Below are 15,033 nucleotides of genomic sequence, written 5' to 3'. Positions count from 1 at the left end.
AGAGAGGTGGTGTGTGTGTCTGATTCTAAAGTGAGTGTAAGATTTCTGTGTGAGAGTGACTATGAAATGAGGTGTGTGTGTTCTGAGCTCGATGTATTTCTGTGAAACGAGAGAGAAAGGGGAAATGAAACACAGTGTTGACACTCTTGTTGTGAATACACACTATGACAAGAAAGATGTCCCGCATTGCTAGTTCAAAAGCACCACAAAATTTAACACAATCGATGATCTTAGATAAAATATGACGGTTTTTATTGACCTCTTCATTGTGCCTTCTGACAGCAATGTGGTGCCCATCATCTAGCTGCGCCGCTATGCTAATCCTTCCGAGCACAGCTAGCTTTACGCAGTTTCCCATGGGAATTCTTGATCTTTCATGCTTCTTGATGCATTCGGAGAGCTGCTTTAAGTCAGTTTGTCCAGACTGTGTCCACGTCAAATCACACCTGTCACTTCTGAAAAGGATGCAGGGGAAATAAAGTGCATTGGCTGTTCCACAGCCTGTCAGCCACGACTTGCGCTGGAACCAACTCCTGCAAAAAGTCCTGTTGTAGTCTTTAACTTTCTCCTTGGTTGGCTGGGTGATGTTTATTTCGGGCTTGTCGGGTCGCAGCTCCTTCACACGGATTTTTTCCACCATCGTCCTTTTCGCGAAAGGGTAGTTCAACAAAGATCTCACCGAATTTGGTGGAAGCTGCCCCTCAGCTGTCGGCGTTGCTATCATCTCTCTGACTGACTGACACCTGAGACCTCAAGTTTATCACCATAGCAACCAAAACATTCCCACATTTTCTGTAGCAGGTGCGAAATTTCCAGCGCCCCAAAACCATTAAATTCTGCAATGCTGATTGGTCAAATATTTATTATTTTTCCCTAGCAACCATACATGATTGGCTATTTCGCTGCATTTCTGGGGCACTTTGACGAGCGCCCAAGGAGAGAAATGATACTAGTCTGTCAATGGAAATTCACTGTTGAATGAGAGTCAGTTGGTGGAAATATTGTTTAAATAATTCAGATTGCATGTAGGCACACACTATTAAGTAAAACTGACATTGATAAAATTTGTAAAAAAAAATAATATATATATATATATATATATATATATATATATATATATATATATATATATATATATACACAGGGAGTGCAGAATTATTAGGCAAGTTGTATTTTTGAGGATTAGTTTTATTATTGAAAAACAACTATGTTCTTGATGAACCCAAAAGACTCATAAATATCAAAGCTGAGTATTTTTGGAAGTTGGAGTAGGGCTTTCTTAGTTTTAGCTATCTTAGGAGGATATCTGTGTGTGCAGGTGACTATAACTGTGCATAATTATTAGGCAACTTAACAAAAAACAAACATATACCCATTTCACTCATTTATTTTCACCAGGGAAACCAATATAACAACTCAACATTCACTAATATACATTGCTGGCATTCAAAAACAAAAAACAAATCAGTGACTAATATAGCCGCCTTTCTTTACAAGGACACTCAAAAGCCTGCCGTCCATGGATTCGGTCAGTGTTTTGATCTGTTTGCGATCAACATTGCGTGCAGCAGCAACCACAGCCTCCCAGACACTGTTCAGAGATGTGTACTGTTTCCCCTCCTTGTAGATCTCACATTTGATGAGGGACCACAGGTTTTCTATGGGGTTCAGATCAGGTGAATAAGGAGGCCACGTCATTAATCTTTCTTCCTTTAGACCCTTTCTGGCCAGCCATGCTGTGGAGTACTTGGATGCGTGTGATGGAGCATTGTCCTGCATGAAAATCATGTTTTTCTTGAAGGATGCTGACTTCTTCCTGTACCACTGCTTGAAGAAGGTGTCTTCCAAAAACTGACAATAGGACTGGGAGTTGAGCTTGATGCCATCCTCAACCCGAAAAGGTCCCACAAGCTCATCTTTGATGATACCAGCCCATACCAGTACCCCACCTCCACCTTGCTGGCGTCTGAGTCGGACTGGAGCTCTCTGCCCTTTGCTGATCCAGCCACGAGCCTATCCATCTGGCCCATCAAGACTCACTCTCATTTCATCTGTCCATAAGACCTTAGAAAAATCAGTCTTGTGATACTTCTTGGCCCAGTCTTGACGTTTCATCTTGTGTGTCTTGTTCAGTGGTGGTCGTTTTTCAGCCTTTGTTACCTTGGCCGTGTCCCTGAGTATTGCACACCTTGTGCTTTTTGACACTCCAGTGATGTTGCAGCTCTGAAATATGGCAAAACTGGTGGCGAGTGGCATCTTGGCAGCTTCACGCTTGACTTTCCTCAGTTCACGGGCAGTTAGTTTGCGCCTTTTTTTTTCAACGCGCTTCTTGCGACCCTGTTGACTATTTTGAATGAAGCGCTTGATTGTTCGATGGTCACGCTTCAAAAGCTGGGCAATTTTAAGAGTGCTCCATCCCTTTGCAATATATGTCACTATTTTTGACTTTTCTGAGTCCGTCAAATCCCTCTTCTGACCCATTTTGCCAAAGGAAAGGAAGTTGCCTAATAATTTTGCACACCTGATATAGGGTGTTGATGTCATTAGACCACACCCCTTTTCATTACAGAGATGCACATCACCTGGTATGCTTAATTGGTAGGAGGCTTTCAAGCCTATGCAGCTTGGAGTAGGCCAACATGCATAGAGAGGGTAATGTGGTCAACATACTCATTTGCCTAATAATTCTGCACTCCCTGTGTATATATATATATATATATATATATATATATATATATATATATATATATATATACTGGATATATATTTTCCCCCCTCCACATCTGGGAGGGCGGCGCCCGAGCGCCCCCTATAGGCCAGCTGCCACTGGAACAAACTTTTATTTTACTCGCCCCTTTTCAGAGAGTGAGAATTGTCTGTGTTTATATTTCAGAGTCGGTGAAAATCCTGCAGTTAATTTCAGAAATTAATGATTAATGAAAAATAACGGTTTCTTCTCGATGTGAGCTGTAACTGCTTTCATTTTGACTTTAGTCCCTTCCCCTTTGTAGGGTTTGATAAAGGGGCGGTTCCTCATATGATCACAGTGCAGTTTGTCTCCGCCTCCCTGACTTCACCTCTGCTCATGTGGATTTATACAGTCATTCAAACTGCACATGAAATCACAATAATGTTTTTTATTTCTCCTGCAGATTATCGTGATTATCGGAGAAGATCGTGGGCCACGTCATTTCATCTTTTTCCCCAGCAGATGGCAGCATTTGGCCCAAATGGAGACTTCATTCATTCAAGATCACATGCTGCAATTATTTTATTCCTGATTAACACTCACTTTGGCGATACTGTAGGGTTTTTTTTTTAAATCATTATTTTTTTGGACCATAACCTTAACATTTTCACTTCTATATTAAATAATAATAATTTGACTGTATTTCTGTTGAAAGGAGAAACTCATGTTTGTTCAGTTTTATCCACACAGACATCAGCAGCTGCTTTTAACAAATTTTATTGATCACTTTAATATCAGTGTGAACTGTAAATGATCTTTAATATGTGAATTGTAATGAAGTTCTACAATCATACAAATGAACGAAATGTGTGATTATATCAGTCGTGTGTCTGTGACTTTTTTAAAGCTTATTTTATTTCTGTACTTGACAAAACCAATGAAAAGCTTCACTAATAGTTTTCAGTATAGATGGATAATGACCCAAGTATTAAAAATAATCCTTATATTTATATGCATATTAGTTTGTCCAATTACTTTTGAGTTTGTGAAAATGGAGGAAATATGTAAAAATGTCTGTAATTCTGAAATTTGTGATATTTTTGTTAAAAGCATTGAATTAAAGGTGATAAGTGGAAGAATTTGTAAGCATTTTAGTTTCAAACATTCAACAAATAAAAAAATTATGAACAGAACGTGAAGAAATAAGAGCCTTGATGTTATGTAAAAGCTGTATATGTCTGGGGTTACAGAGATATCTTCTGAAGTTAGCATGCTAACCAGTTAGCCCTGAGACAGGATGGACCCTCTGTCCTGTAGTAGAAAATCAGACCTCCCAAATCTCGTCTCGTTATCTCTAGCCGCTTTATCCTGTTCTACAGGGTCGCAGGCAAGCTGGAGCCTATCCCAGCTGACTACGGGCGAAAGGCGGGGTACACCCTGGACAAGTCGCCAGGTCATCACAGGGCTGACACATAGACACAGACAACCATTCACACTCACATTCACACCTACGGTCAATTTAGAGTCACCAGTTAACCTAACCTGCATGTCTTTGGACTGTGGGGGAAACCGGAGCACCCAGAGGAAACCCACGTGGACACGGGGAGAACATGCAAACTCTGCACAGAAAGGCCCTCGCCGGCTACGGGGCTCGAACCCGGACCTTCTTGCTGTGAGGCGACAGCGCTAACCACTACACCACCGTGCCGCCGACCTCCCAAATGACCCGCAAAATGATCTCCAGGGTCCTGGCGTTGGGCTCGTCGGACAGCCTCCTCAATACCCCAGCGGACAGGGGCCACAATCCGGGACACAGGGATAACAGGCCCGACTTCATTCTCCCTGTTAGTGGCAGAGAACAGCCTGGACAGTGCGTCAGGTTTGGTGTTCTTGGAGCCGGGGCGGTACGAGAGGGTGAAGTCAAACCGACTGAAAAACAGGGCCCACCTAGCCTGTCGAGGGTTAAGTCTCTTGGCTTGCTGGAGGTACTCCAGGTTCTTGTGGTCAGTCCAAACCAGGAATGGATGTTGCGCTCCCTCCAGCCAGTGCCTCCACTCCTCAAGGGTCAGTTTGACCGCTAGCAGTTCTCGATCCCCCACATTGTACAGGACTCAGGCGGTGGGAGAAGTAAGCGCAGGGGTGCAGCTTTCCTTTCGAACGTTGAGAGAGCACCGTGCCGACACCACTGTCCGAGGCGTCCACCTCCACGATGAATGGTTGGGAGGTGTCCGGGAGGACCAGAATGGGTGCCATGCAGAAGCGGTCCTTGAGGTCTTTGAACGCCTTTTCCGCCTGAGGAGACCAGCCATAAGATCCACCTGTCCCTTTGGTGAGGTCTGACATGGGTGCTGCTACAGAACTGAAGTTCCTGATGAACTTGCGGTAGAAGTTAGCGAATCCTAAGAACCGCTGAACCTCCTTAACAGACTTGGGCATAGGCCAGTCCCAGACGGCCAGGGTCTTGGCAGGGTCCATTTGGAGTTGGCCTGTCCGTACAATAAATCACAGAAAGGAGACCTCGGGAACATGAAATTCGCATTTCTGGGCCTTGGCGAACAGATTGTTCTGTAGCAGCCTCTGGAGAACCTGGCGGACATGGTGGCGGTGCTCCTGCACGGTCTTGGAAAAGATAAGGATGTCGTCGAGGTAGACAAAGACATACAGGTTAATCATGTCCCTTAAGACGTCGTTGATTAGGGCCTGAAACACAGCTGGTGCGTTGGTGAGTCCGAAGGGCATCACCTGGTATTCGTAGTGCCCAGACGGGGTGTTAAAGGCAGTCTTCCACTCGTCTCCCTGTCGGATACGGATGAGGTGGTATGCGTTCCATAGGTCCAACTTGGTGAAGACGGTGATGCCTTGGAGCAGGTCAAAAGCAGTGGACATCAGCGGAAGGGGATATCGGTTGCGCACAGTGATCTTGTTCAGGCCCCTGTAGTCAATACATGGTCGGAGGTCCCCATCCTTCTTGCCGACAAAGAAGAAGCCGGCACCAGCAGGTGAGGTGGAGGGTCGAATGAACCCAGAGACCAGGGCGTCTTTGAGGTATTCCTCCATGGCCTTGCGTTCTGGCTGAGAGAGGGAAAACAGTCTGCCACGAGGAGGGGTAGTCCCAGGGAGCAAGTCGATGGCACAGTCGTAGGCCCGGTGTGGAGGAAGGACGGCGGCCCTGCTCTTGCTGAAAACCTCCTTGAGATCCCAGTACTCTGTGGGAACTTGAGATAACTCGGTGAGATCAGGGGGCTCGGCAGGAGACACAGGAGAGCTAGAGAGCAGACAAGAGGCATGGCATGCAGGGCCCCATTCCACAACCTGGCTAGTTACCCAGTCTATGCGAGGGTTGTGGCGAGTAAGCCAAGGAAGGCCTAGAATAACTGGGAACTCAGGTGAAGGAATAAGGTGCAGGGATATTTCTTCCTTGTGACCTTGAGACTGGAGGAAGACTGGAGAAGTAACTTGGATGAATCTTCCGTCACCGAACGCTTGGCCATCGAGGGCAGACACAGACAGTGGGACTTCAAGAGGTGCAGTCGGAATATTGATGCTTTGGGTGAAGTGAATATCCATAAAGTTCCCAGCCGCCCCTGAGTCTAACAAAGCTTGACAAGAGTGGACAGACTCACCCCAGGAGATGGAGACCGGGATGTAGATTCCTTGGCCAGGGAGTCCGGGAGAGAGGGTAGGCCCCGTCACAACCCTCCCTCGGCTGGACGGGGCGGTCCTTTTCCCAAGAGTTCGGGACATGATGCTCGGAAGTGACCAGGCTTGCCACAGTAGATGCAGCACTTGTCCCTCCTTCTGCGCTCCCTCTCAGATGTGGAGAGGCGAGTATGACCCACTTGCATGGGTTCTGGACAGTCACTGAAGGAGGTAGACAGTTTCCAGGTAGAGGTAGGGAGGCTGGGGGGGCTCAAGGCTTGGTGGCATTCTCTCATCCTGTTGTCCAGACGAATAGCATGTGAGATGAGGGTTTCAAGGTCACTTGGGCATCCAATAGAGGCCAGACCGTCCTTGATGGGGTCAGACAGACCATGGTGGAAGGCTGACACCAGGGCAGTCTCGTTCCATCCACTTACTGCTGCGAGTGTTCAGAACAAGATGGCATAATCTGCGGCGCTTCCTCCTTGCCGGATGGACATGAGCTTTCGGGCTGCGTCGGTACTGATGTCCGCCTGATCGAAGACCCGAAGCATCTCTTCAGAAAGCAGCTGGAAATTAAGGCACTCAGGTCCCTGTCTTTGCCAGATAGCAGTAGCCCAGGCTCGCGCCTTACCAGCTAATAAGGTGATCACAAAGGCAATCTTGCGGCGATCCGTAGTGTAGGTGGTAGGCTGAAGCTCAAAGGTGAGTTGACACTGGGTAAGGAACTCTCGGCACTCACTGGGCTTGCCGTCATACCTCTGTGGTGCAGGAAGGCTGGGTTCGCGAGGTGAAGAAGTCAGCATGGCAGGAGGCACAGGAGCAGGAGCGGGAGCTGGATCAGGAGATGCAGGCAGAGATGTCAGCTGTGCCAGGGTTTTCCCGATTTGCTGAAGCAGTTCCTCGTGGCGAGCAAGGGCCTCACGTTGGCTGGTGAGCGTACGTCCATGAGCATCCATGGTCGCTCCGAAGCGTGTCAAAGCTGCCGTAATTCCCTGAAGGTTGGCCGGGTAGACCGTTGAAGCAGCCTCTGCTGAGTCGGTCATGACGGAGTCTTTCTGTTAGGGTTTTGCTGGGATTCAAACCTGGTTCGTTGGTGTGATAATCCAGCAAACCCCTACTAGGCCACCAGGGGGATGACTCAAATGCAGAGGCGTGAGGCGGAAGTAGAAAAAGTATCAAAAAGGTTTATTTACAATATGTACAAAAAATATCCAAAAAGTAAAAATACAAATACGCTCAGAAGATATAAGGGAAAAAATAAAAAATCCAAAAGTACAAAACAAAAGCCAAAAAACAGAAAAGAAAAGGCAAAAATACCAAAGCTCAGAAGATCCAAAAAACACAGTAACTACTAGGTCCAAAAGAAAAGCAAAATGCAAAATAAAGAACACGGTACAGAGGAAACTGGAGATAAACATAACAGCACAAAGACTCCGTGACAAGAGGACTGAACTCAGGGGGTATAAATATACAAACTAAATTGAACACAGGTGAAGATAATCAGGACTAAACAGGCAATTAACACAAACACAAAACACAGGAACAGTGGCGGCCTCTAGAGGCCAAAATAAACATGACACGAAAAGGAAATAACAGCGGCCTCTAGAGGCCAAAACAGTCCTAGTCCTAACAAAAGGTGCATTTGTTCTACAACTAAAGAACAGATTCCAAGCAGTATCAGATATGTTAGACCAGGGGTGTCAAACCTGATCCATAAAGGGCCTTGTGGCTGCAGGTTTTCATTCCAGCCATGCAGCAGCACACCTGACTTGGCTCATTCAATCAACTGAACTGTCTTCACACAGTCAAATACTTGCAGCCACACCCACCCTTGATTAAAGGGTGGGTGTGTCAGTTGATTGAATAAGCCAAATCAGGGTGCTGCTGCATGGCTGGAATGAAAACCTGCAGCCACATGGCCCTTTATGGATCAGGTTTGACACCCCTGTGTTAGACCATAGAGAACCAGAACCAGAGGATATCAACACCATGTGGGAGCAGACCAAAACAGCCTTTGTGAAGGCAAGTGAATCTTGCCTTGGCTACAAATGAAACCAAAAGAAAGAATGGATAAGTGAAGACACATGGCAAGCAGTTGAAAATAGAAGGGCCTTGAAGAAACAAATAAATGACACAAAGTCTGAAAGACTGAGGGAAAGATACAAGAAACAATACCAAGACACCAACAAAGCAGTAAGGAGGAAAGCCAGAGCTGACAAGCGGGCATACCTAGAAGATCTTGCAAACCAAGCAGAAGAAGCAGCTAGAAAAGGAGAACAAGGGAAAGTCTACAAGATCACCAAAGTAGTCAGTGGAAAACACAGAAGAACAACTGAGCTGCCAATAGAAGACAAAATGGGCCAATTGTTAACAACTGAGGCAAAACAAGAAGTTCGTTGGGCTGAGCATTTTAAGGAAGTGCTGAACAGACCACCACCCACAATAGAACCAGATGTAGAACCTGCAGAAAGTGACTTGGAAATTAGCATTGACCCACCAACAAGGGAAGAAATTGTTTCAGCCATTAAGACAGGGGTGTCAAACCTGATCCATAAAGGGCCTTGTGGCTGCAGGTTTTCATTCCAACCATGCAGCAGCACACCTGACTTGGCTCATTCAATCAACTGAACTGTCTTCACACAGTCAAATACTTGCAGCCACACCCACCCTTGATTAAAGGGTGGGTGTGTCAGTTGATTGAATAAGCCAAATCAGGGTGCTGCTGCATGGCTGGAATGAAAACCTACAGCCACACGGCCCTTTATGGATCAGGTTTGACACCCCTGCATTAAGACCTTAAAAAGTGGTAAAGCCCCTGGCCAAGACAATCTGAATGCGGAGCTTTTCAAGACAGAACCAGACATGGCCTCCAAACTGCTTCAACCACTTTTCAAAGCTATTTGGGAGAAGAAGGAAATACCTGATGACTGGTTGGAAGGCATTATTATAAAGATACCAAAGAAGGGCAACTTGAGGAATTGTAATAACTGGCGCGGAATTACACTTCTATCAATACCAAGCAAGATCATGGCAAAAGTTATCATACGTACAACGTCTTACAGAGGCGGTTGATGAGAAGCTCAGGAAGGAACAGGCAGGATTCTGCAAGTGGAGATCATGCATAGACCACATATTCACACTACGTAACATCAGTGAACAGTGCACAGAATGGCAGAGGCAATTATACATCAATTTTGTCGACTTTGAAAAAGCCTTTGATAGTGTAAATCGGGACAGCCTCTGGAAAATCCTGAGGAAGTATGGGATCCCACAACATATAGTGGATATTATCAAGGCTTTCTACACCAGCTTCAAATGCAGGGTAGGAAACAGTAACCTGGCATTCCAGGTAAAGACTGGAGTAAGACAAGGCTGTGTGGTGTCAGCATTACTCTTCAACATCGTTATCGACTGGGTGATGTGCTGTACAACAGAAGACAAAACAAGAGGCATACGATGGACCCTCTTCTCAGCATTAGAAGACCTCAACTTTGCTGATGATCTGGCTCTAGTCGCACACACTCACCAACACATGCAGGAGAAGACAGAACGGCTGAGCTATTTTGCACAACAAGTTGGCCTGAAAATAAATCAGAAGAAATCTGAAATGATGGTCCTAAATGTCTCCGACCCACTACCAATCCATGTAAATGGTGATGCCCTACCAGTAACGGACGAGCTTACCTATCTTGGTAGTACTGTAAAACAAGATGGAGGTGCGCACAGTGACATCAAAAGTAGAATAAACAAAGCTAGGAATACCTTCAGGAGCTTAAACAACATCTGGAAGTCACAACAGTACAGACTCAAGACAAAACTGAAGTTGTACCAGAGCTGTGTTCTATCCACCCTCCTCTATGGTGCAGAATGCTGGAGAATGACAGCCAGTGACATCCATCAACTGTCAGTTTTTCATACTAGGAGCCTGCGGAAGATATGTCGGATTTTCTGGCCTAACAAAATATCTAATGAAGAACTGTTAATAAGATGTCATCAAGACAGTATGAATGAAATAATAACAAGGCGGCGTTGGAACTGGATTGGACATGTTCTGAGGAGAGAACAAGATAACATTACAAGAGTTGCCCTGCACTGGACACCGGAAGGGCGAAGGAAAAGAGGACGACCCAAGACCACCTGGCATCGCACAGTAGAGGAAGAGATGACATCTCTGAATCTAACATGGGGAGGTGTCCAGAAGCTAGCCCAGAATCGACCGGAGTGGAGGTCCTTCGTTGCTGCCCTACATGCCAGAAGGCATAGCGGACAGTAAGTAAGTAAGTAAATGAGCCAGTCTTTTGAACGGCTCTTTTCAAAGAACGGATCACAAAGATGCGGATCCCATCAAAGAGCCATAAATCCCATCTCTAATCTGCGCTCTGATATCGCACATCCAGGTACGCTGGCATTGTCTCTAGAGGAAATGTCGGTGGAGAGGTGGTGTTTAAAAAGGGTGTGGTTAATCGGAAACCTCGGGTTAACCATGAACATAACCTGAGACGAGCAGGTTTGAGATGCAGCGTAAATTGCCATGGCAGCATACCTCAGTTTGAACATAGCCAACTTTCGTAGCATGGGTTAATCGGGAAGTTACGCTGCACGTGATCAAGTTACTCTCGAAGTTACCCTGGTAAGCCAGAAAACCTGCTTCGTAGTACAGGGCCCTGATTTAATCCATGATGTGATGAAGGGTGCTGGGTCAAATCACTCCAGTAGGGGCCCATTTAAATCCACAAAAAGTAGTGATGACAGGCTTTTCTCACGCAGTCTGTTGCGGGTTTTGCTGTCAGTATTATTGATGGCCGAAAACCCCCTCTCACACACTGACGAGGTTGGGAGAGATGTCCTGCTTGCTGTACAAAGCTTTTCCAGTGTTTTGCCTGGCGCGCTATCTTGCAACTTCCAGTCACGGAACTCATCCACTGCCTCTTTAACTGACTCGCCTAGTGTTTTAGCTAGTTTCTGTACTTCATGTTCACCATAGGGCGGCACGGTGGTGTAGTGGTTAGCGCTGTCGCCTCACAGCAAGAAGGTCCTGGGTTCGAGCCCCGTGGCCGGCGAGGGCCTTTCTGTGTGGAGTTTGCATGTTCTCCCCGTGTTTGCGTGGGTTTCCTCCGGGTGCTCCGGTTTCCCCCACAGTCCAAAGACATGCAGGTTAGGTTAACTGGTGACTCTAAATTGACCGTAGGTGTGAATGTGAGTGTGAATGGTTGTCTGTGTCTATGTGTCGGCCCTGTGATGACCTGGCTACTTGTCTAGGGTGTACCCCGCCTTTCGCCCGTAGTCAGCTGGGGTAGGCTCCAGCTTGCCTGCGACCCTGTAGGACAGGATAAAGCAGCTAGAGATAATGACATGAGATGAGATGTTCTCCATACAGGATCAACGCGTTGCGGTCTTTTGGCCAGAAGTGCTTATCCAGGGGTTTTAACATCTGGACAAGGTCTGACTCCGGCATGCGCAAATTCTGGGGACACAAACTAGTAGAAAGGAAGTGTGTTGGCACTGTTGGCACACTTCCTTTCTACTAGTTTGTGTCCCCAACCTGGCAGCAGCATTCATTGTCATATCGGTTTATTTTATCTTTGATGTAAACACAACACTTCGGATATGCAAATGCTTCCCATTACACATGATTGCTATGTCAATAAACATAATTTTGCCAATATTTTAGAGACCCCCCAACATTTCCCAAATCATGTTTTCAAGGGATCTCATGTCTGTTTCAGGGGATCTCAGATCCCCCGAGTACCCCCGTAGTTCGAACGGCGATACAGTGTCACTCGACAGATCTAGTGTTCAGTGCAGCTCAGGTTTCTCTTCATTGACACGTAAATCTTCCGCCTTTTACTAAACATTTCCGGGGAGAGGAATGTTAATGAGCTCAACTTATTTTTGCAGGCTTTGCTCTGGTTGAGCTGCACATTTTTGGTGGTCAAATGCAGACATCCCAAGTGTCCCGGAAGTTCTGGGAGTCTCCCGCATGTTGCTCGCGGCTCCCTGATGCCCGCAAATTGGAGAATATCTCCCGGAAGCTAGAGCAAGCGCGTGCACGCGAAACAGTAATGTCTGCATCGCGCATGTGCGCATATGACGGAGTGAGCGTGAGAGAGACTGCGTGTGTGCCTGTTCATGTAGCGCGTGCGAGGCAAAGAGCATCCTGATTGGTTTACTCAGAAAAATAAGCCAATCAGCTTTCAGTGTGGGCGGGCTTTTATCTCTTTTCTCGAGGACCGAAGTTTTCAGTTGAATCAGTGCAGCCTACAGGATCTAGTCTGGCGGGCATACACTGTGTGATTTTTGGCCCAATTTTGACACGATTTTCACTCGTGGGACTATTTTGGAGATCGGGCCAATTTTTGGCTCAATCGTGCGTCTCGGATCGTGTAGTATACATGGGGTAACGACAAGCGATTAACACCTCACGACCTCCTCCCGATCGATCAGATGAAAATCAAACATGTTTGAAATCCTGGTCGCCCATCGTGAGGCTATCGCACTGTTGAAGCAGTGTCACGAGCCGATTTACCTCAACCTGTCACACTACACATGCGCGAACACAGATATGGAAGAGAAAACAAACACTGAGCAGCACTTTCGGTCTCCTTTTCTTCTTCACATTTAGAGATGGGATTTATGGCTCTTTGATGGGATCCGCATCTTTGTGATCCGTTCTTTGAAAAGAGCCGTTCAAAAGACTGGCTAATTTGGCTCTTTTTTTTCTGTCATTATTGACCCCAGTCTTTCATTCGAAACTCACATTGATAACATCACCTGGATAGCTTTCTTTCATCTCAGAAATATTGCAAAGATAAGAAATTTAATGTCATTGCGTGACGCAGAAAAACTAGTCCATGCTTTCGTTATCTCCAGGTTGGATTATTGTAATGCCTTACTGTCTGGATGTTCCAATAAGTGCATAAATAAGCTCCAGTTAGTTCAATATGCAGCAGCAAGAGTCCTTATTAGAACTAGAAAATATGACCACATCACGCCTGTCTTATCCACACTGCATTGGCTCCCAATCAAATTTCGTATTGACTATAAAATACTACTATTGACCTTTAAAGCACTAAATGGTCTCGCACCACAGTACCTGAGTGAACTTCTGCTCCTCTATGACCCGCCACGCCTACTTAGATCAAAAGGTGCAGGCTATCTGCTGGTACCTCGTATAGTGAAGGCTACATCAGGGGGCAGAGCCTTTTCTTACAAAGCCCCACAGTTATGGAACAGCCTTCCAAGTAATGTTTGGGAATCAGACACAGTCTCAGCATTTAAGTCTAGGCTGAAAACATATCTGTTTAGTCAAGCCTTTTGTTAATGGTGTTTATGAGGTAAAGGTGTAGATCTGGAGGGTCCTCAGACATAGAGTGTTTTGGTAAACTGGGATGTATGGATGCTGTCAGTCCCCACTCGCTTGCTCACTCGAGTTTGTTGACGGTGTAGTGGCTGGCTGCTTTATGTCCCGGGGCTCCCTCATGCCTGTGTTACCTTCTGGCTCTCTCCTTTTAGTTATGCTGTCATAGTTAGCTGCCAGAGTCCCTGCTTGTACTCGGTGCAATATGTATACTGCTCCTACTTATTCAGGTGACATTGGGCATACCTAACAACCTGTGTTTTCTTTCCCTCCCCCTCCCACCCCAAATCTGTCCCTCTGAGTTACATGGAGTCAACAGGAAATCTTTTGGTGGAGAGGGTGCAGACCTCGACTGGCTATCGTAGCCTGCAGGGAATCAGCCGTCAGACTTTCTGTTGCATGTCCCAGACCCGGTGAAATGTAACTGAATTGTCTTGGCCAGCCCTAAGGGTCCCATCTGCATCTCATCATTGCTGAGGAGTGTGCTCCCATCACCCAATCAAGCATCCAGCCAGAGCAGGTCATGATATATTTTTTACCATATTAACATGCCATTGTTGTGTGTTATGCCTGATGTAAAGACTCTCGTCTCTGCGAGCCTACCACACAGATTTAATATTTGTCATTTTTAGGGCATACCTAACAACATGTGTTTTCTTTCTCTCTCTCTCCCCCCCCAATCTGTCCCTCTGAGTTACATGTTGGTCCTGGGATTGAGATGCTGGCCTCTTCTGCCCCTCGGACCTGCTTGGTCCATCCTGGTGCCCTGTGTCTGGTCGGAGTTTTATCGCACCGCTCCTGTGAAGGACGGCCCCATGAGGACAGTTGAGGGTTATACCTGGAGGATGCTCTGGACTCTTACAGTAATGCTTTTATGGCTGAGGACTACAGTTGTCTTGCTAACTTTAGGACTGCAGTTATCATGAACAGTTTTGCACTCAAGTTTCCATCAATGAAGAGTTATAACATCAACAAAACTGTCCTCATGTTAAAACTGTTAATATTATAATCAGGCTGTCTGTTGTTGCCCAAATGAGGATGGGTTCCCCTTTTGAGTCTGGTTCCTCTCGAGGTTTCTTCCTCATGTCGTCTGAGGGAGTTTTTCCTTGCCACCGTCGCCACAGGCTTGCTCATTGGGGATAGATTAGGGATAAAATTAGCTCATGTTTTAAGTCGTTCAAATTCTGTAAAGCTGCTTTGCGACAATGTTTATTGTTAAAAGCGCTATACAAATAAACTTGACTTGACTTGACTCTTTTTTTTAAATATTTATTCAGTTTTAAGAAAACAGCGTCTAAAGAAGCCAGATCCCTCTGCTTAGACAGTGACATCAATATTTCTGGAC

The 15,033-nt window shown here is 46.0% G+C and overlaps 1 protein-coding gene and 1 non-coding gene across 2 annotated transcripts in view; one reads left to right on the top strand and one right to left on the bottom strand.

Moving 5' to 3' along the window:
* The window catches only part of LOC132885528 (obscurin-like), a 607,458-nt gene that overhangs the window by 399,226 nt on the left and 193,199 nt on the right, over positions 1 to 15,033 (bottom strand). The gene's annotated exons all lie outside the window — the stretch shown is intronic.
* Positions 12,134 to 12,248, top strand: LOC132896376 (U5 spliceosomal RNA). Its single transcript, XR_009656013.1, has one exon. It is a non-coding gene; the product is annotated as a U5 spliceosomal RNA (small nuclear RNA).

This window comes from Neoarius graeffei, chromosome 1 (genome assembly GCF_027579695.1).
Source record: "Neoarius graeffei isolate fNeoGra1 chromosome 1, fNeoGra1.pri, whole genome shotgun sequence".
Classification (NCBI taxonomy): domain Eukaryota; kingdom Metazoa; phylum Chordata; class Actinopteri; order Siluriformes; family Ariidae; genus Neoarius; species Neoarius graeffei.
This window is presented reverse-complemented; position numbering and strand designations above follow the sequence as displayed.